Here is a 23,844-nt window from a genome sequence, read left to right as displayed (position 1 = left end):
TTTCAATTTTGCTGAGTCTTTTTGCGGTTGTCCTCCGCTCCTTGGTTGGCTCCACAAACCCCTCTCTTGGTTTTGGTCTAGTCCGTTCACCACGGTCCTTTGCGGAAAGGCACTGTAGCAGCACCGCCTTCTCTCCTCTATGATAATATAGCACTGTAGCTTACAGCTGTGCAAGTAAATGCTGCATGATAATATAGCACTGTAGCTTACAGCTGTGCAAGTAAATGTTGCATGATAATATAGAACTGTGGCTTACAGCTGTGCAAGTAAATGCTGCATGATAATACAGCACTGTAGCTTACAGCTGTGCAAGTAAATGCTGCATGATAATATAACACTGACTTACAGCTGTGCAAGTAAATGCTGCATGATAATATAACACTGACTTTCGGATGTGCAAGTAAATGCTGCAGGATAATATAGCACTGTCTTATAGCTGACCAAGCAAATGCTACATAACAGCACTGTAGCTTACAGCTGTGTAGGTTGATGCTGCATGATAATATAGCACTGTAGCTTACAGCTGTGCAAGTAAATGCTGCATGATAATATAGCACTGTAGCTTATAGCTGTGCAAGTAAATGCTGCATGATAATATAGCACTGTAGCTTACAGCTGTGCAAGTAAATGCTGCATGATAATATAGCACTGTAGCTTACAGCTGTGCAAGTAAATGCATGATAATATAGCACTGTAGCTTATAGCTGTGCAAGTAAATGCTGCATGATAATATAGCACTGTAGCTTACAGCTGTGCAAGTAAATGCTGCATGATAATATAGCACTGTAGCTTACAACTGTGCAAGTAAATGCTGCATGACAATATAGCACTGTAGCTTACAACTGTGCAAGTAAATGCTGCATGATAATATAGCACTGGCTTACAGCTGTGCAAGTAAATGCTGCATGATAATATAGCACTGGCTTACAGCTGTGCAAGTAAATGCTGCATGATAATATATGAGTAAGCGTCTATGAGTAAGCTCTTGTCTGCGCAACACGTTAGATGGCTAATACCCTTACTGCATTGTTGTGTCTATAAGTTATATATTTTTAATGGAATAAACTTACTTTACCTGTTGCCCAGCAGCCTTCCTTTTTCAATTTTGCTGAGTCTTTTTGCGGTTGTCCTCCGCTCCTTGGTTGGCTCCACAAACCCCTCTCTTGGTTTTGGTCTAGTCCGTTCACCACGGTCCTTTGCGGAAAGGCACTGTAGCAGCACCGCCTTCTCTCCTCTATGATAATATAGCACTGTAGCTTACAGCTGTGCAAGTAAATGCTGCATGATAATATAGCACTGTAGCTTACAGCTGTGCAAGTAAATGTTGCATGATAATATAGAACTGTGGCTTACAGCTGTGCAAGTAAATGCTGCATGATAATATAACACTGACTTACAGCTGTGCAAGTAAATGCTGCATGATAATATAACACTGACTTACAGCTGTGCAAGTAAATGCTGCATGATAATATAACACTGACTTTCGGCTGTGCAAGTAAATGCTGCAGGATAATATAGCACTGTCTTATAGCTGACCAAGCAAATGCTACATAACAGCACTGTAGCTTACAGCTGTGTAGGTTGATGCTGCATGATAATATAGCACTGTAGCTTACAGCTGTGCAAGTAAATGCTGCATGATAATATAGCACTGTAGCTTATAGCTGTGCAAGTAAATGCTGCATGATAATATAGCACTGTGGCTTATAGCTGTGCAAGTAAATGCTGCATGATAATATAGCACTGTAGCTTACAGCTGTGCAAGTAAATGCATGATAATATAGCACTGTAGCTTACAGCTGTGCAAGTAAATGCTGCATGATAATATAGCACTGTAGCTTATAGCTGTGCAAGTAAATGCTGCATGATAATATAGCACTGTAGCTTACAACTGTGCAAGTAAATGCTGCATGATAATATAGCACTGTAGCTTACAACTGTGCAAGTAAATGCTGCATGATAATATAGCACTGTAGCTTACAACTGTGCAAGTAAATGCTGCATGATAATATAGCACTGGCTTACAGCTGTGCAAGTAAATGCTGCATGATAATATATGAGTAAGCGTCTATGAGTAAGCGCTTGTCTGCGCAACACGTTAGATGGCTAATACCCGTACTGCATTGTTGTGTCTATAAGTTATATATTTTTAATGGAATAAACTTACTTTTTTACCTGTTGCCCAGCAGCCTTCCTTTTTCAATTTTGCTGAGTCTTTTTGCGGTTGTCCTCTGCTCCTTGGTTGGCTCCACAAACCCCTCTCTTGGTTTTGGTCTAGTCCGTTCACCACGGTCCTTTGCAGAAAGGCACTGTAGCAGCACCGCCTTCTCTCCTCTCTATGATAATATAGCACTGTAGCTTACAGCTGTGCAAGTAAATGCTGCATGATAATATAGCACTGTAGCTTACAGCTGTGCAAGTAAATGTTGCATGATAATATAGCACTGGCTTACAGCTGTGCAAGTAAATGTTGCATGATAATATAGCACTGGCTTACAGCTGTGCAAGTAAATGTTGCATGATAATATAGCACTGGCTTACAGCTGTGCAAGTAAATGTTGCATGATAATATAGCACTGGCTTACAGCTGTGCAAGTAAATGTTGCATGATAATATAGCACTGGCTTACAGCTGTGCAAGTAAATGTTGCATGATAATATAGCACTGGCTTACAGCTGTGCAAGTAAATGTTGCATGATAATATAGCACTGGCTTACAGCTGTGCAAGTAAATGCTGCATGATAATATAGCACTGGCTTACAGCTGTGCAAGTAAATGCTGCATGATAATATAGCACTGGCTTACAGCTGCGCAAGTAAATGCTGCATGATAATATTAGCACTGGCTTACAGCTGCTCAAGTAAATGCTGCATGATAATATAGCACTGGCTTACAGCTGCTCAAGTAAATGCTGCATGATAATATAGCACTGTAGCTTTCAGCTGTGCAAGTAAATCCTGCATGATAATATAGCACTGTAGCTTACAGCTGGGCAAGTAAATGTTGCATGATAATATAGAACTGTGGCTTACAGCTGTGCAAGTAAATGATGCATGATAATACAGCACTGTAGCTTACAGCTGTGCAAGTAAATGCTGCATGATAATAACACTGACGTACAGCTGTGCAAGTAAACGCTGCATGATAATATAACACTGACTTTTGGCTGTGCAAGTAAATGCTGCAGGATAATATAGCACTGTCTTATAGCTGACCAAGCAAATGCTACATAACAGCACTGTAGCTTACAGCTGTGTAGGTTGATGCTGCATGATAATATAGCACTGTAGCTTACAGCTGTGCAAGTAAATGCTGCATGATGATATAGCACTGTAGCCGCTGTGCAAGTAAATGCTGCATGATAATATAGCACTGTAGCTTACAGCTGTGCAAGTAAATGCATGATAATATAGCACTGTAGCTTACAGCTGTGCAAGTAAATGCTGCATGATAATATAGCACTGTAGCTTACAACTGTGCAAGTAAATGCTGCATGATAATATAGCACTGTAGCTTACAACAGTGCAAGTAAATGCTGCATGATAATATAGCACTGGCTTACATCTGTGCAAGTAAATGCTGCATGATAATATATGAGTAAGCGTCTATGAGTAAGCGCTTGTCTGCGCGACACATGTTAGATGGCTAATACCCTTCCTGCATTGTTGTGTCTATAAGTTATATATTTTTAATGGAATAAACTTACTTTTTTACCTGTTGCCCAGCAGCCTTCCTTTTTCAATTTTGCTGAGTCTTTTTGCGGTTGTCCTCCGCTCCTTGGTTGGCTCCACAAACCCCTCTCTTGGTTTTGGTCTAGTCCGTTCACCACGGTCCTTTGCGGAAAGGCACTGTAGCAGCACCGCCTTCTCTCCTCTCTATGATAATATAGCACTGTAGCTTACAGCTGTGCAAGTAAATGCTGCATGATAACATAGCACTGGCTTACAGCTGTACAAGTAAATGCTGCATGATAATATAGCACTGTAGCTTACAGCTGTGCAAGTAAATGTTGCATGATAATATAGCACTGGCTTACAGCTGTGCAAGTAAATGTTGCATGATATTATAGCACTGGCTTACAGCTGTGCAAGTAAATGTTGCATGATATTATAGCACTGGCTTACAGCTGTGCAAGTAAATGCTGCATGATAATATAGCAATGGCTTACAGCTGTGCAAGTAAATGCTGCATGATAATAGCACTGGCTTACAGCTGCGCAAGTAAATGCTGCATGATAATAGCACTGGCTTACAGCTGCGCAAGTAAATGCTGCATGATAATAGCACTGGCTTACAGCTGCGCAAGTAAATGCTGCATGATAATATAGCACGGTAGCTTTCAGCTGTGCAAGTAAATGTTGCATGATAATATAAAACTGGCTTACAGCTGTGCAAGTAAATGCTGCATGATAATATAAAACTGGCTTAAAGCTGTGAGTAAATGCATGATAATATAGCACTGTAGCTTACAGCTGTGCAAGTAAATGCTGCATGATAGCATAGCACTGGCTTACAGCTGTACAAGTAAATGCTGCATGATAATATAGCACTGTAGCTTACAGCTGTACAAGTAAATGCTGCATGATAATATAGCACTGTAGCTTACAGCTGTGCAAGTAAATGCTGCATGATAATATAGCACTGTAGCTTACAGCTGTGCAAGTAAATGCTGCATGATAATATAGCACTGTAGCTTACAGCTGTGCAAGTAAATGCTGCATGATAATATAGCACTGGCTTACAGCTGTGCAAGTAAATGCTGCATGATAATATAGCACTGGCTTACAGCTGTGCAAGTAAATGTGCATGATAATATAGCACTGGCTTACAGCTGTGCAAGTAAATGCTGCATGATAATATAGCACTGGCTTACAGCTGTGCAAGTAAATGCTGCATGATAACATAGCACTGGCTTACAGCTGTACAAGTAAATGCTGCATGATAATATAGCACTGTAGCTTACAGCTGTGCAAGTAAATGCTGCATGATAATATAGCACTGTAGCTTACAGCTGTGCAAGTAAATGCTGCATGATAATATAGCACTGGCTTACAGCTGTGCAAGTTAATGCTGCATGATAATATAGCACTGGCTTACAGCTGTGCAAGTAAATGCTGCATGATAATATAGCACTTAGCTTACAGCTGTGCAAGTAAATGCGGCATGATAATATAGCACTGTAGCTTACAGCTGTGCAAGTAAATGCGGCATGATAATATAGCACTGTGTCTTATAGCTGACCAAGCAAATGCTACATAACAGCACTGTAGCTTACAGCTGTGTAGGTTGATGCTGCATGATAATATAGCACTGTAGCTTATAGCTGTGCAAGTAAATGCTGCATGATAATATAGCACTGTAGCTTATAGCTGTGCAAGTAAATGCTGCATGATAATATAGCACTGTAGCTTACAGCTGTGCAAGTAAATGCTGCATGATAATATAGCACTGTAGCTTACAGCTGTGCAAGTAAATGCATGATAATATAGCACTGTAGCTTACAGCTGTGCAAGTAAATGCTGCATGATAATATAGCACTGTAGCTTACAACTGTGCAAGTAAATGCTGCATGATAATATAGCACTGGCTTACAGCTGTGCAAGTAAATGCTGCATGATAATATATGAGTAAGCGTCTGAGTAAGCGCTTGTCTGCGTGACACATGTTAGATGGCTAATACCCTTCCTGCATTGTTGTGTCTATAAGATATATTTTTAATGGAATAAACTTACTTTTTTACCTGTTGCCCAGCAGCCTTCCTTTTTCAATTTTGCTGAGTCTTTTTGCGGTTGTCCTCCGCTCCTTGGTTGGCTCTACAAACCCCTCTCTTGGTTTTGGTCTAGTCCGTTCACCCCGGTCCTTTGCGGAAAGGCACTGTAGCAGCACCGCCTTCTCTCCTCTCTATGATAATATAGCACTGTAGCTTACAGATGTGCAAGTAAATGCTGCATGATAACATAGCACTGGCTTACAGCTGTACAAGTAAATGCTGCATGATAATATAGCACTGTAGCTTACAGCTGTGCAAGTAAATGCTGCATGATAATATAGCACTGGCTTACAGCTGTGCAAGTAAATGCTGCATGATAATATAGCACTGGCTTACAGCTGTGCAAGTAAATGCTGCATGATAATATAGCACTGGCTTACAGCTGTGCAAGTAAATGCTGCATGATAATATAGCACTGGCTTACAGCTGTGCAAGTAAATGCTGCATGATAATATAGCACTGGCTTACTGCTGTGCAAGTAAATGCTGCATGATAATATAGCACTGGCTTACTGCTGTGCAACTAAATGCTGCATGATAATATAGCACTGGCTTACAGCTGTGCAAGTAAATGCTGCATGATAATATAGCACTGGCTTACAGCTGTGCAAGTAAATGCTGCATGATAATATAGCACTGGCTTACAGCTGCTCAAGTAAATGCTGCATGATAATATAGCACTGTAGCTTTCAGCTGTGCAAGTAAATCCTGCATGATAATATAGAACTGTAGCTTACAGCTGTGCAAGTAAATGCTGCATGATAATATAACACTGGCTTACAGCTGTGAGTAAATGCATGATAATATAGCACTGTAGCTTACAGCTGTGCAAGTAAATGCTACATGATAACATAGCACTGGCTTACAGCTGTGCAAGTAAATGCTGCATGATAATATAGCACTGGCTTACAGCTGTGCAAGTAACTGCATGATAATATAGCACTGTAGCTTACAGCTGTGCACGTAAATGCTGCATGATAATATAGCACTGTAGCTTACAGCTGTGCAAGTAAATGCTGCATGATAATATAGCACTGTAGCTTACAGCTGTGCAAGTAAATGCTGCATGATAACATAGCACTGGCTTACAGCTGTGCAAGTAAATGCTGCATGATAACATAGCACTGGCTTACAGCTGTGCAAGTAAATGCTGCATGATAATATAGCACTGTAGCTTACAGCTGTGCAAGTAAATGCTGCATGATAATATAGCACTGTAGCTTACAGCTGTGTAAGTAAATGCTCCATGATAATATAGCACTGTAGCTTACAGCTGTGCAAGTAAATGCTGCATGATAATATAGCACTGGCTTACAGCTGTGCAAGTAAATGCTGCATGATAATATAGCACTGTAGCTTACAGCTGTGCAAGTAAATGTGGCATGATAATATAGCACTGTAGCTTACAGCTGTGCAAGTAAATCTGGCATGATAATATAGCACTGTAGCTTACAGCTGTGCAAGTAAATGCTGTATGATAATATAGCACTGTAGCTTACAGCTGTGCAAGTAAATGCGGCATGATAATATAGCACTGTAGCTTACAGCTGTGCAAGTAAATGCTGCATGATAATATAGCACTGTAGCTTACAGCTGTGCAAGTAAATGCTGCATGATAACATAGCACTGTAGCTTACAGCTGTGCAAGTAAATGCTGCATGATATAGCACTGGCTTACACCGTGCAAGTAAATGCTGCATGATAATATAGCACTGTAGCTTACAGCTGTGCAAGTAAATGTTGCATGATAATATAGCACTGGCTTACAGCTGTGCAACTAAATGCTGCATGATAATATAGCACTATAGCTTACAGCTGTGCAAGTAAATGCTGCATGATAATATAGCACTGTAGCTTACTGCTGTGCAAGTAAATGCTGCATGATAATATAGCACTGTAGCTTACAGCTGTGCAAGTAAATGCTGCATGATAATATAGCACTGGCTTACAGCTGTGCAAGTAAATGCTGCATGATAATATAGCACTGTAGCTTACAGCTGTGCAAGTAACTGCATGATAATATAGCACTGTAGCTTACAGCTGTGCAAGTAAATGCTGCATGATAATATAGCACTGTAGCTTACAGCTGTGCAAGTAAATGCTGCATGATAACATAGCACTGGCTTACAGCTGTACAAGTAAATGCTGCATGATAACATAGCACTGGCTTACAGCTTTACAAGTAAATGCTGCATGATAATATAGCACTGTAGCTTACAGCTGTGCAAGTAAATCCTGTATGATAATATAGCACTGTAGCTTACAGCTGTGCAAGTAAATGCTGCATGATAATATAGCACTGTAGCTTACAGCTGTGCAAGTAAATGCTGCATGATAATATAGCACTGTAGCTTACAGCTGTGCAAGTAAATGTTGCATGATAATATAGCACTGGCTTACAGCTGTGCAAGTTAATGCTGCATGATAATATAGCACTGGCTTACAGCTGTGCAAGTAAATGCTGCATGATAATATAGCACTGTAGCTTACAGCTGTGCAAGTAAATGCGGCATGATAATATAGCACTGTAGCTTACAGCTGTGCAAGTAAATGCAGCATGATAATATAGCACTGTAGCTTACAGCTGTGCAAGTAAATGCGGCATGATAATATAGCACTGTAGCTTACAGCTGTGCAAGTAAATGCTGCATGATAATATAGCAGTGTAGCTTACAGCTGTGCAAGTAAATGCTGCATGATAATATAGCAGTGTAGCTTACAGCTGTGCAAGTAAATGCTGCATGATAATATAGCACTGTAGCTTACAGCTGTGCAAGTAAATGCGGCATGATAATATAGCACTGTAGCTTACAGCTGTGCAAGTAAATGCAGCATGATAATATAGCACTGTAGCTTACAGCTGTGCAAGTAAATGCGGCATGATAATATAGCACTGTAGCTTACAGCTGTGCAAGTAAATGCTGCATGATAATATAGCAGTGTAGCTTACAGCTGTGCAAGTAAATGCTGCATGATAATATAGCAGTGTAGCTTACAGCTGTGCAAGTAAATGCTGCATGATAATATAGCACTGGCTTACAGCTGTGCAACTAAATGCTGCATGATAAAATAGCACTGTAGCTTACAGCTGTGCAAGTAAATCCTGTATGATAATATAGCAATGTAGCTTACAGCTGTGCAAGTAAATGCTGCATGATAATATAGCACTATGGCTTACAGCTGTGCAAGTAAATGCTGCATGATATAGCACTGTAGCTTACTGCTGTGCAAGTAAATGCTGCATGATAATATAGCACTGGCTTACAGCTGTGCAAGTAAATGCTGCATGATAATATAGCACTGTAGCTTACAGCTGTGCAAGTAAATGCTGCATGATAATATAGCACTGTGGCTTACAGCTGTGCAAGTAAATGTTGCATGATAATATAGCACTGTAGCTTACTGCTGTGCAACTAAATGCTGCATGATAATATAGCAATGTAGCTTACAGCTGTGCAAGTAAATGCTGCTTGATAATATAGCAATGTAGCTTACAGCTGTGCAAGTAAATGCTGCTTGATAATATAGCAATGTAGCTTACAGCTGTGCAAGTAAATGCTGCATGATAATATAGCAATGTAGCTTACAGCTGTGCAAGTAAATGCTGCATGATAATATAGCACTGTGGCTTACTGCTGTGCAAGTAAATGCTGCATGATATAGCACTGTAGCTTACTGCTGTGCAAGTAAATGCTGCATGATAATATAGCACTGGCTTACAGCTGTGCAAGTAAATGCTGCATGATAATATAGCACTGTGGCTTACAGCTGTGCAAGTAAATGCTGCATGATAATATAGCACTGTAGCTTACTGCTGTGCAAGTAAATGCTGCATGATAATATAGCAATGTAGCTTACAGCTGTGCAAGTAAATGCTGCATGATAATATAGCAACGTAGCTTACAGCTGTGCAAGTAAATGCTGCATGATAATATAGCACTGTGGCTTACAGCTGTGCAAGTAAATGCTGCATGATATAGCACTGTAGCTTACTGCTGTGCAAGTAAATGCTGCATGATAATATAGCACTGGCTTACAGCTGTGCAAGTAAATGCTGCATGATAATATAGCACTGGCTTACATATGTGCAAGTAAATACTGCATGGTAATATAGCACTGTCTTACAGCTGTGAAAGTAAATGCTGCAATTCGTTTGGATAATACCATAAATCTCTTCTGTTTGCAGTCCCTCTTCTGCGTCTTTCAAATGTCGTCTGTCACTTGCTCAGCTCAACCAAGCCTTGGATTTTTCATCCGTTAACAGTGCACTGTTTCGATTTTGCTTCACTGTGTCAGATTATGGATATAGTTAGTATTAAGAACTCATACTTTTTGTGGTGCTCACTCTGTCTCCAGTTGGGTGCTCTGTCTGAAGGTCTTTTGTAAATTGTTCTCCTCTCATAGCCCTGACAGACAAGTGTCTCACTGGTGTTAGTGGTAGATCAAGCAATCTACACGTTTCAGCTATACTGCCTTTGTCAAGAGGTTCAGCAAAGACAAAAGACCTCCAAACAGAGCACCTGATTGGAGACAGTGTGATCACCACGAAAAGTAGTATGAGTTTTTAATACTATATCCATAATCTGACAGTAAAGCAAGATCAAAAACAGTGCACTGTTAACGGATGAAAAATCCAAGGACTGGCTGTGAGCAGAGCACGTGACGAAGACGACATTTGAAAGACTCAGAAGAGGGACTGCATTCAGAAGAGATTTAAGGTGTTATCCAAACTAATTGCAGCAAGAATCATGCTTATTGTTTTAGTGATGAGAAGTGACATCGCATTCCTATAACGATTGAGAAAAAGGTTAAGGAGATTGTGTGTAAACAGACAAATCTCAGTGGTTGTCTATTAGAAAATAGTCTGGAATATAGAAGGAACTTTTTTGGCATTTGATATATAGACAGCTCTGTGAATATAGTATTTTATTAGTTTATATTTTAATGAAAATGTAAGATGGATGATTGATTTTATGACTAGCCAAGTTCTGAGAAGTGTCATACTAACCAATAATTTTATATACATTTTTTTATTTTTCCAACCTATTAAATTAGAAATTAAGCACTTGAGGCATTTGTCTTATTTCATTACATCTGAGAATACATATTAAGAAACTGAACCTGCATTTGATTTGTGCTACCTTTTCATTGTGTATTTTTGTAGTTTTTATAAATTAGTGGGAATACATAAAAAGGAGCAGTATTAATTACTTGGTGGGGGCTTACTAGTTATCAGCCCCACCTAAAAAAAATTAGACAAAAAGTTATTTGATAGATATTTGTTAGATCTAACAAAACTGACTGATTATACCTGATCTAACAAATATTTATCAAATTAAATAACTTCATCCAATTTTTTTAAGGGGGGCTGATTACAGTTTACCCCCCTACAAATAGCAGGTCTTTTTTGTTAGATCTAACTTAACACTTGGTCTAGCCTGATCTAACAGTTCTATCAGCCTGAATCCATTTTATCTGAAAATTTGGTTTGGGGGGCAGCCCCCCTAATTTAATACTGAATATCTGTTAGATCAAATATGCTCAGTTAGTTTTGATAGATCTAATAGATATTAAGTATTACATTCAGGCTGATAGAACTTTGTTATATCAGGCTAGATCAAGTGTTTATTATGTTAGATTTAACAAGCAAGACCTGCTATTATTTGTAGGGGCTAAACTTATCAGCCCCCCTTAAATTGGATAAAATGTTATTTAATATGATAGATATTTGTTAGATTAGGTATGATCAGAATTTTGTTAGATTTAATATAATTAGATATATTAGGTATTCAAATTTTAGGACTTTCCCTCCACTTAAATTTCAGGCAAAATGGAGATATTAGGTATTCATTTATAGAGCCTGTCTACCCCCTATCAAAATATCAGACAAATCAAAATAGAGCTTTTTTATCAGGTTAGGTCAAGTGTTTATAACGTTCAATCTACCAGCAAAACCTGTATACCCGATCTCACGCCCAGCAATATGGTGCCTGTGTTTAAAATTGCACAAGCAACTGTTTGTGCAATTCTTCCCCCTGCACATGTGCATCTAATGTATATATACTGTACGTCATGCGAGGTATGTAGCTTATCTTCCCACAACATATATACGTCTGAGCTGCAGGAAGCTACAGCAGTCTCAGATGTAAAGTTACAGCCGAGAGTTGGAGTTCCTCATCTCCAAGCATCTGCCTGCATATGGATCAAGAGCACGATTGGTGCTCTGGCTCCATATTAAGTCAGACGCCAGATCGTTAGACTGACACTGTCACCTAACAATCTGCTGGTGCCAGCAGGTGTGAGGGAAAGTGGGAGGCGGATTGGGGCAGCCCAGCGGCGAAGGTAGTGGGATGGGCCCTATACTACAGAAAAAATAAAAGGGAGAGTGAGGAATGGGGAGCTACACTAAAGAAAAAATGTGGGGTGGGGGGCCTAGCTAACTATTGCTGGTGAGGGACCACTACAGAGAAAATTGGATACATAGAAGCTCCCACAATATGATGAATACAAGCTTTAGCTTGTTCAATCACTTGATCTAACCAAGATCTATTATCCTGAATGATTTTTTGTCTTATTTTATTAGGGGCAGCCCCCCCTAAATGAATATCAATATCTCTATATTATGTTAGAACAAAATTGACTGATCGTATTTAATATAATTCTTTTAAATTAAATAACTAATTTCTTTGTTAAGGGGGACTGATGACTGGTTAGCCCAACACCAAATTGTTGATACCGGTTTTTGATTATTAGATCTAACATAATAAATTAAATCACTTTGTCCAGTTTTTTTGTAAGGGGGCTGATTACTGGTTATCCCCCTCAAATTTTAATACCACTCTTTTTATGCTAGATTTAACAAACAATTTATCAAACCTGATCTAACAGATTAATCAAATTTGTTATTCAATTTTGATTTGGGGGCTAACCTGGCTGAGGTCACTGCAAGGTGCAAAAGCAAGTGCAGCTCAATTATGAAGGTAGAGTAAATTGTACTTGCAAATTAGTGACTCATCCACACCTAATAAATGCACATAGACCAGACTACACCATACAGGAAATATACTGTGCTAAGTTATATTTAATTATGGTAACTATCAAAATCTGGAAGGATGTTAACAAAAACATTAAACTTATTTAATATATTTATTATAATTGTGAACTACAAAATCCATAAAATAATTAATACAATTATATGAGTAATGTATATAACTATGCATAGCTAGTACATATCAATTAAACACTACATAGCAAAATGTCTAAACAAAATAACATTGGAAATTACTTTAGAAAGTCATTTCTGCTGAAGTTAGTAACAGCTAAAAGTCACTACACAAAAAAAATCACTAGAATGTAACAGACTTGTTATGTGTATTCTTTACTTCTAACATAGAATCCACCATTTCAAAAGTTAAATTAAGGGGGGGAAAGATCAAAACAAAAGTAAATTATTGTAACCAGCTGTAATTTTTTAAGCTGGCTGGAACAGACAAAATGGACAAAGGAAGAAGACTGATCACAGCTGTTCAGTCTTAAAGATACCTTATCTTGTTAGAACAATTCCAGGGTCATAAAAAAGTACTAAAATACTGCCTGAGTGCAGTTGGGTGTTCTGTCAATAAAAAGAAATTAGTCATTCATGGTGTTTTTGTAATATGCAGAACATCCAAGATAAACAGGTTACCTCTGACCATTATTGCACTACACTAGGCATGGGAGAATATTCAGATATAACATTTGTTTACAAAATGGCTGCTGAATATGGCCGCAGGCAGCCACCGTCTGATTGTTGGAGCCAGATCTGTGAAAGTAACAAAAGGTCTGGATTTGCTCAGAGGTTTGTGTGTTGCACTTTCATACATATATATCTGACTCCAAAGACAAATGCCACTGCTGTATGTCAGGGGTACACCATGGAGTCGCTAGACAGTACAACTTAAAGGAACATGAAACTCAAATGTTCTCTCATAATACAAACACACAATTTGAAACAACTTTCCAGTTTATTTTTATTAATGTTGCTTCACTCTTAGTATCTTTTATTGAAGGTGCAGCAATGCACTACTGGGAACTGATTATCAAGGTAAGCCAATATATGTTCAGCCACCAATCAGTCAGATCCTCAGCCTACTTAGGTATCCTTTTCAGCAAAGGATACCAAGAAAACTAAGCAAATTAAATAGAAGAAAATTGAAAAGTTGTTTAAAATGTTATGATTTATTTGAATCATTAAATTTTGGGGGGTTTTAGGGTCTATTAAATTTGTCATGTATATTATACAAATGATGCACATCTACAAATAAACTTAAAGCTGGTAATTAAGCCATAGCCAAAGACTTAGAATTCCTACAAAATACCTGAGAATTTTGTCTGGTAGTTCCAACATGCAAATCAAGATAAGCATTGCTGATTTAGAGCCATAAAATAAGCCTATATTGTTCTATCAAATTAAGGCAGTCAAAGAAACCCAAAGCACACACCTCCATGAACAAACACCATCCAAAAGACCAGAGGCTACCGGTAAAGGTGATTTTATAATAAGTGGACTCTTGTGATTGGCTGAGAGATTGCAATGGGTAGAGATTCAGCTGGAGGTAATTCATGTAATTAGGCAGACGTAATCATAGAATATTACAAGGGCTTCCCTGCAAAATAACCTTTGTCAGGATCAGCTCCCTCTGGAGGAGCTCAGGGAAAGTGCACATGTCTAAGAAAATAACTAATAAATTACAGTTCAAACTTCTTAGGATTTCGCATTGTGTTACCCAACTTCACAGTTATATGATATATATTTATTTGATGTGCAAGAGTGAGTACTATTTAACATTAGAGGAAACAAATTGTAGAACTTCATATTTTTAGGGGCTCATATACTACAACATAGTTAGAAAAAAAGAGGTTTGTTATATGTTGTGTAATAATACAGGTAGGCTGACCATATTGCCGCTTTAAAAAGGGACACATAAGAAAAATACATATGTCAGGGTTCTTATACAAAACATTTCTTTAAACAGTCCTGACATGTATTTTTCATATTTGTCCCTTTTTAAAGCGGCAATATGGTCACCCTAAATACAGGGGTGGTTAAATGTAAAACGTATATTCTTTTTCTACACGCTGTTGATGTGTTCTTAATAGCAAATGTAAATTATGCATATATGGTTATGTGTTCAGTTATTTCTATTTTGCCTACTTTGTTTTCATTCTCAACTTCCATATAAAATATTATATATATGTGTGTGTGAATAAAGGAAGAAGAGGTAGCGCTAAAATAACCTACATTTTTTGTTTATCGGTTAGTATTTATGCAGTAGAATGGTTACATTTATGATAGTATTAATTTTATTCCAATTCAGGAGGGGCTCAGTGGGGACAATTAGAGCTTATATAACAAGGTGATCAAGAAAAATACGAAATATCGAAAAGGAAAAATATATATTTTATTTAAAATATTAATATTAACAATATATAGTAAAAGTGGACGAGTGTAGGACTCACTTAGCACTTGCCATGATCACTAGTTTCTTGATATATATTAGTACAATATGAAATACAATTGGCAATATCAATTATAATATAAAAAAGATTATAAAAAATTATTTTAAAAAATTAAAAATATATATTGGCTAATGAAAGAACAGTTGGTGCAACTACGCTACAACGAGGAACGGCATATATATAAATAGTTGGTGATATAAATTAATCTAGGGTGATGCAGTTACAGTATATACTTGATGCCAAAAAAATATTTATCACTTATCTGGATAATTGAAAAGCGTTGATGTATAAAATGGAGGAGCCAAAAAAGACAAGCCGGCGTGTGTAGTTCTTGTGAAACCGGAAGTGGATCAGATGCGAGAACCGGAAGTGACGTCACTCGCTATTGCAATATCTTACGTGTTTCGTAGGTCCTATGCCTACTTCGTCTAACATTTAGAGTATAGCAGCTGTTGATAACCATAATACCACACTACATAATACTATACACATAAAATAAAACAAAAACATTTTTTGTGTGGATATTTTATGTCCTAGACAGCGCTTGATACACATCATTTATATATATATATATATATACTGTATATATATATATATATATATATATATATATGTATATATAACAAGGTAGGCTCATGAGCTCAGGAGTGTGCACGTGTCTTTAGTAATCTGAGAGCAGTGTTTTGCAACATTATTTGTAGCTTTGTTATACAATGTTGTAAAACGCTGTTGTCATAGATTACTAAAGACACGTGCACACTCCTTAACTCTTATGAGCCTACCTAGTTTTACTCTTCAATAAAAGAGAACACAGCGAATTTGATAACAGAAGTGAATTGGAAAGTTGTTTAAAATTGCATGCTCTATCCAAATCATGAAAGTTTAATTTTGACTTTACTGTCCCTTTAATGCCAATATCACCCCCTCTGTGCCAGACTTGAATCTCCCATGGCTGTTTGTCGGTACAGTCTGGGCTGTAGCTTATCTGTTAATCAGGCTTGTGCACAAGAGTGCACTTACCAATCAGCAGCTATGTAGGCTCTCAGACCAGCAGCTGGGATATTTTATAGGTGCCAGTCTAGTGCTAAGGCAGCACAATAGTATGGGGGGGGTTGTACATTTAACACATTAAAACGGAACATCACTTTTATCAGACATGAACGTTACACACTTTAGCTTTTCTTTTTAAAATACATGTATACATTATCTCATGTTATCACCAGAAATGACTACTGCAACCTTTTCATAAACACCTCTCCTTATTCAGGGGCATCTAGGTCTGTGCCTAGGGCTGTAGGATATGGGTGGGCAGGATAGTTTGTGGAGTAGCAATATGGTTTATAAAATCAAATGTTGGGAGATACAATACTGAGACTTGTGACATGAAGATAATGGAATTAAATACACAAGATAAAATGCAATGTGTGTATGATGCACAGACTAAACAAACTTTATCAGTAAATACACTGTGATTAGATATTATTATCTTCAATAACCTTAACCCCTTGACCCAATAGGACTTGTATATAGGTAATGTGGCAAGAAGCTCATCGTACGGCATAACCTATAGCTCCAGCATTCTCAAGTGACAGCTGATAGCTGGTCTTCCTGAGCTTCAGGCTTCTGTCTGTCATGATTGGTGCTCTGGTTCCATATAAAGGCAGATACCAGATTATCTGTGTCACCGTCTGTAATGACCATTTGCTGGTGCCAGCGGGAGGTGTGGGAGGGAAAGTGGGAGGTGGGTGGGCAGCTCAGTGGCAGAGGGGGAGGGAGTGGGATGTTACGTACACTGCGGAAAAAGAATTGAAAGGATGGGGAGCTACACTACATAATAAAGCTGGAATGGGGGGTGGATGGCGCTAACTAACTATCGCCAGAGGAGGAAGGTGTGTGGACCACTGCACTACAGAAAAATATTTTGTAACCTCTTCCTGACAGGACTTGTTTGTCTCCGATGTAAACAAATAAGTAAAAATTGAAGTCAAGCAATCATTCATGCAATCGTGTGATTTCAATTATGAGATCAGGTAAGGGGGGAGTGCCTATGATGCTAGACATGCCCTCCAGCCTGGGATCCTATTTAAGAAGTGGCAATGGCTTCAGGACAGCCAAAAGGCTTGGACGTTCCATCCCGCCTTAATGGCACTGAAGGCCAGCGCAGTTAGGACGGCATGGAACATCCTAACGGCAGAATGTATTAGGTACTGGCAGACAGCTGCCAGTACCAAAGATGACCACCATTAGTGGAAAGGCGAGGGATAGAGAGCTATTTAGGGGGATCAGGTAGGTGGAAGGGTTGAGGGGATCACTACACTGCAGAAAAAAATAATAATAGTAATAATAAAAAATAAACTGCCTACTGTCTGCCAATACCAAAAATAGTGGGGCAGGGGGGAGAGCTGTTTGGGAGGGATTTGGGGGTGGGAGGTACCAGGTGGGAGGGTAATCTCTACACTAAAGATAAAATTGACCTTTATAAGATACACGATTAACCCCTTCATAGAAGGGTGGCGCAAAGCTGCAGTTAGCGGCATTCTTATTACCAAAAAGCAATAGCAAAGCCATATATGTCTGCTATTTATGAACAAAGGGGATCCCAGAGAAGCTTTTACAACCATTTGTGCCATGATTACACAAGCTGTTTGTAAATAATTTCAGTGAGAAACACAAAGTTTGTAAAAAAAAATGATAACAATTTTTTTTATATAATCGCATTTTGGCCGTAAAATGGTTGCATGAAATATACCAAAATACCCCTAGATCGTCTACTAGAAAAAATATTTAGTTTTGATAGTTAAATAAAAAAAAAACAAGGCTGTATTTCATTTTAAATGGAGCGATAAAAATTCTCCAGTATTTTGGGCGTTTTTCTCTGAAACTCCTGGTAGCATAGGTGTTAATGTACTGTTTTAAAATATTTTCTCATTGATGCAAATGAAGTTTTGTTATAAATCAAGCAAGGGGCAGAATACAGTGCTGGCGACAGTATTTTATCTTTTTGTATATCAGTAATTCAGCTTTTTTAAATTAAATGTATTTTTCTTTCAGATTGTTGGTTGGTACATGTTGAATTATTTATTTTATTAAAACAAATAGTAGATCATTCACAAAGCTAAAAAGTTTTATGTATATAATTTGAAGATATTTTTTTCTCTGCTGATATTTAGTGATATAGTTTAGTTGTATAATATACTCTGAAAGTGCAGGAAATGTGCCAGGAAAACTATAAACCAATAATAATCATTAAAATGTAATTACTTATTTGGTTGAGTTTGGTTCTAAATAGGTTAATTCTAGTTCAGACACACTAATCATGCCTATGTTATTTAGCAAAAAAATGTGATGTGATTGGTCAGTTGCTTGAAACTTGTCCTCACTGGTGGAAAGAAGTCATGTGACTCACAGCACCTGGGTATAAGAGTCTGCTGTGCAGGGTCTGGTACCAGTGTTGTCTTGGTTGTCTAGCAGGTAAGATGATTTTCTGTGAGATGGGTTGTAGAGATGCATAAGTATTTATTGAGCTGATGGTCTTTTGCTCTGTTTTTAGCAGGTTCTTTTTGGCTGAGGGGGCAGCTGCTTATCCTGGTGAGTAACTTTAGTAAAGTAGCTTTGATTGTGTTTGTTTTTTCTGGATTCTAATCTTGTTTTTAACTGGGTACTTTAACCTGAGATTTCACCAACCTGACTTTACTTGTCAGTTGTAATGCTAGTGAGTAGCTTTATCATTTTATAAGTTGTTTAATAACTGTCAGACCAGAAACCATAGCTGCTTGCAGCTGAGTACTTTAGCTTCAGAGCTATTCTCAGCTTCGTATAAAGGCACAGGGTGTATATTCAGCAAATACTTAGTCTTGAGTGCTTTTTATCAACATACAGGGCACTGAAAATCTGTCTAAGCTACTTAGTTTTTAACTAAAATTAGGGGCTGATTAACTTCACCTGCCTGAAACTGACAGACAAAATTGGAATCAACATGAATGCATTTCAGTTTTTAAGATATACATGTATTAGCAAAAATACTTTGCACAATGTTGAAACAGTTAACTTTTATTAAAGGACTAGTCCAGTCAAAATCTTTCATGGTTCAGATGCAACTTTCTAACTTAAGTTTTCTTCGTTCTCTTTGTATCTATTTGAATAAAAGTCAGAACATTTTTGTTTCAGCACCTGGGTAGCACTTTCTGATGTCTAAATGTAGCCATCAATCGGCAAATGCTACCCAGGTGCAGAACCAAAATGGGCTGGTTACTAAGATTACATTCAAATAGATACCAAGAGAACAAAGAAATGAATAGTAATGAAAGCATGCAACCTATCTGAAGCATGAGACGTTTATTTTGCCTAGACTATTCCTTTAAGTATGCATCAGCATTTTACACAGCACATGCTTTACTTGGCTTAAAATATGAAGCCTTAATTATATTCAGACAGCGTGTACTGCTTGAAAAATGGATTGTCTCCTAAGCATACTTACCTGCTATTTCTACAAGAAAACAAAGTAAATTGATCATGAAAGTAAATTAGAAAGCTTAAAATTGTGGGTTCTATCTAAATCATAAAATTTGTTTCATATCCCTTTAATTGCAAAGCTCACTGAGTAGCTGTAGTACATAAAATGTTAGTGCATTGAATTAGCTATGATTCAGTCACGTGCAGAGAAATACTAACGCTAAACAGTAACTTTACTAGAAGCATTTCTGCCGATACCTGTGTATTGCAAATGTTTCTATAAAGATTTGTAATTCATCCAGTCATTTTAATTTCTCAGGATTTAGCGAGCCCATGCAATTAACTTTACAATTTACTTCTATTAAACTTGTGTTTTCTTGGAATCCTTTAAAAAGAATACCTAGGTAGAATCTGAAGCTGCTGATTGGTGGCTGCTCATATATGCCTCATTGTTGGTGTGCATTTTTAAATAAAGGATATTAAGAGAATTAAGCTTAGGTTATAGAAGTAATTTTGAAAGTTGTGTAAAATTGTACACTTTATCTGTATCATGAAAATATTGGGTTTAATGTCCCTTCAAAAATCCACTGATTCCAAAAAGAAAGGGCTGCATGTGATGGTGCCTAAAGCTTATGTAATTAGGTACCATTAGAAGGGATTGAGGCAAAGAATCATTTTTTTACAAAGATTCTTTAAAATGCAACACTGCCCCACCCTATTTTGTAGTCCTACCAAGTGATTATACTTAGACTCACTCCTTTACAGTCCTTTTATCTAAAAGGAAATTGGGTCCTACCACAATTACACTTAAAGATACGTTACAGTTAAAAATGTATCTTTTCAAAGATGTAATTGATATGCTTATACATTTTGAGTGGTGTGACCTGATTTCTTTATTTAAAATGACTAAAGGAGTGAGTAACTATAAACAATCACTGGTAAATGTTTCTAGTACAAGTTCACTGTTTTAGTGTTAGCATTTTTCTGTGCATGTGAAGCATAGATATTCTCAGTGTACCAGCAATTCATATGCTGCTCAGTGTACCAGCAATTCATATGCTGCTCAGAGCACCATTGGGGCAAATGAAGTCATTACCAGATGGTACAAACACCTAAGGCTCTTGAATCAACTGACGTGTTTAAAATGCTGGTGCATATTTAAATAAATTAAAATCAGCTATATATTTTTTACTACAAGTATTACAGAAATGCATCTGTGGATTCCCATTTTGGCTGGAATGTACCTTTTTTTTTTAAAATGCATTATCAAGTAAGAATCTGACTTGAAATAAAATAGGTGAGACATCCAGCAAAGTTAATAGCTTAGGGATCTATATATGGGAACTGATCACAAGAAATGAGTTGCTGTGGAACCAGAATCAAGTAGCTGAAACCCTATTGCTTTTAATACTGTAGTATTGTGGAGGTTTGTAACCCTTCGATTCATGTCACTGAAAAAGCTTCCCACAAAGCTGCAGGATATTAACCCACATTTTTCTCACTAGTCATGTGTGGTGAAGTATAACAACCAGATCTATAGCTGTTGTATTGGATTAACAAATGGCCTTGCCATGAGATCTGCTTTCTCTCTCAATACACCCCCCCCCACAAGAATATTGAGTTGTTGCAGGTGTATACAAGACGCTGGTTCTTTTATCACTTTAAAGATGAAAATTCAAGTCTATTTTGTACAATACTTTATTCCATGCAACTAGTAACCATTTATACTTAGTTGCCCCACTCTCACTTGGCTATACTTTATATTGCCCTATGACAAAGCACAGGTCTGAGGCAGTAAGATACAAGAACAGTGATGTGCTTAATCTGCTATTTAGATCCTTATAGTTCTCTCTGTATATTTTCAGATGACCGACAGATGCTGATACCAGATCCCTGCTTATTCTAAGGGTGAGTTCCTGCCTGCTGGAGGAAGCATCAGACAACACCCCAGAAGATCTTTCTGCTCCATATTGTTTCAATAAAACTTTATTCATAATACATGGTGTCCCGGTGTTTCTGGGAGTGCAGGAGGGGGATGGGCTGGGTTGTGGGGGTCTCTGCTGCTTCCTTCTCAGCTTTATTGGGTTAGGGTTTTTCTTATTCATATGGGTTAAGTAGAGGTTAAAGCTTAGTTTAGGATGGTGCCTATAACCTTATGCTTAGTGTGTAAAACATCTATCATAGTCTTTAGCCCATTAAAGCAAATCAGAAACCAAAATTAATTTTAACTCCAGAGGTTGGTGTCTCTGGTTGTTGTGCATTAAGGCTCAGAAGGTTTGAGCTTATAGATAAGTATCTACCTTCTACTAGAGGATATCATCCTAGAATGTGACTTATCTGCTAGTAATCAATGTATCAGACTTCCCCCTTGTCTGTGCTAAAAACTTCTAGACATAACAGAGGCACAAAGTAGGGTTAATGACAAACTTTTTGCTTACTAGCGCAGTAAGAGCCCATGAACCTGCTCATGTCATGGGTTTTTAGCGAAAGGATTAAAAGGAAAATGCACTTTTTGCCATAATGTTTGCAATGGCTTGTTATACCTGCTCCAGAGTATTAAATGTATGAGAATTACTCTTTAGGCTCATATAGTCAGAGGACCAAAAGCCCATTCCAATGGAACAAGCCTGCAGGGAAAATCAGGTTCTTTGTACATAAAGGCCAATTAAACAAATTTCTAATTTACTCCTATTCTCTTGAGAAGCAGTGATGTAGGCTTAGGAGCCAGACCATGTTCAGAGCATTATATAGCAGCAGTCTTGCTAGAGGGCTGCACCATTTACTGCCACATAGGTCTCCAGATGCCTACCTAGGTATCTCCCACACATGGGAACAAAAATGGTGAAACTTTAAGTTTAAAAATCTCTTATACCCTGTTTAGTGTTACATGTCCCTTTTAAGAAAACAGCAAATTCAAATGCCCCACTAAAAGCAAATTATCTAACATGTAATACTCCAACTTTTAAAATATAAAGTGGGATAGAAACAGTAGTGTTCCAACATGCACAAGCTTAAAGGGGACACTAAACACAATTTTTTTTTTTTTTCTTTTGTGATTCAGAGAACATGCAACTTTCTAATTTACTCCTATTTTATTTTCGTCTTCACTCTCTATTTTAAAAGCAGGAATGTGATGCATAGGAGCCGGCCCATTTTTGGTTGCGAACCTGGGTTATGTTATTGGTGCTTAAATCTAAGCCACAATAAGCATGTGCTATCCATGGTGCTGAATTTACAATGGGCTGGCTGCTAAGATTTTCATTCCTGCTTTTCAAATAAAGATAGCAAGAGAACAAATAAAAATTGATAATGGGAGTAAATTAGAAAGTTGCTTAAAATTGCATGCTCTATCTGAATCGTGACAAAAAATTGGGTTCAGTATCCCTTTAAAAACAAATATAAACTTGTTATGTCCAGGCTTGTGCATGCTTATACCTAGACTAGCATACATGATACACACATGCTCATGTAACCTAATATATACAGACACATGCCCAGGCTTATAGGCACATGATCAGGTGCATAAGCAGATTGATATCTTAAATACATGTGCCCATATTGCTGTACCTTGTGCTTATATTTATGTACAAGAATGTGACTTCTACTGAACACACAGCTCATGCTTAAAGGGACATAATACTCATATGCTAAATCACTTGAAACTGCAGTATAACTGTAAACGGCTGACAGGAAAATATCACCTGAACATCTCTAAATAAAAAAGGAAGATATTTTACCACACAACTCCCTAAGCTCAGCAGAGTAAGTTCTGTGTAAAAAAAAATTATACTTCAGCTGCAGATAAAAAATGAAGAAATGAACAGCAGCCAATCAGCATCACTTTACTGTGATCTAATTAAGTTTCATGGTAAACTTCCTTAAATTAAATAGGGAAATAACGAGCACTCACTCCCTTGCCTGTCCTGGGACATACATACTGATTTGCTGCTTAGAAGTCCTTTACAATGGGATGTGGCTACTGAGGAAATTGAGGTAAAATCTTTTTTTTTTTTTTTACATAGATGTTCAGGTGATATTTTCTAGTCAGCTTTTTATAGCTATGCTGCATCACTTTCAAGTGTTTATACATTTTAGTATCATGGCCCTTTAAATGAGAAGGTGCCTG

At 37.7% G+C, this 23,844-nt stretch overlaps 1 long non-coding RNA gene across 1 annotated transcript in view; it reads left to right on the top strand.

The window, feature by feature from the left end:
* The window catches only part of LOC128642579 (uncharacterized), a 48,893-nt gene extending 27,179 nt beyond the window's left edge, over window positions 1-21,714 (top strand). Inside the window, exons 6-7 of the long non-coding RNA XR_008399689.1 lie at window positions 18,817-18,854; window positions 21,584-21,714. This is a non-coding gene — a long non-coding RNA (uncharacterized LOC128642579). The remainder of the gene's footprint in view (window positions 1-18,816; window positions 18,855-21,583) is intronic.
* The last annotated feature ends 2,130 nt before the right edge of the window (window positions 21,715-23,844 follow it).

The sequence above is a fragment of the Bombina bombina genome, chromosome 12, assembly GCF_027579735.1.
Source record: "Bombina bombina isolate aBomBom1 chromosome 12, aBomBom1.pri, whole genome shotgun sequence".
Taxonomy (NCBI): domain Eukaryota; kingdom Metazoa; phylum Chordata; class Amphibia; order Anura; family Bombinatoridae; genus Bombina; species Bombina bombina.
Note: the sequence above shows the minus strand (reverse complement) of the source record. Positions and strands in the feature narration are given on the sequence as shown.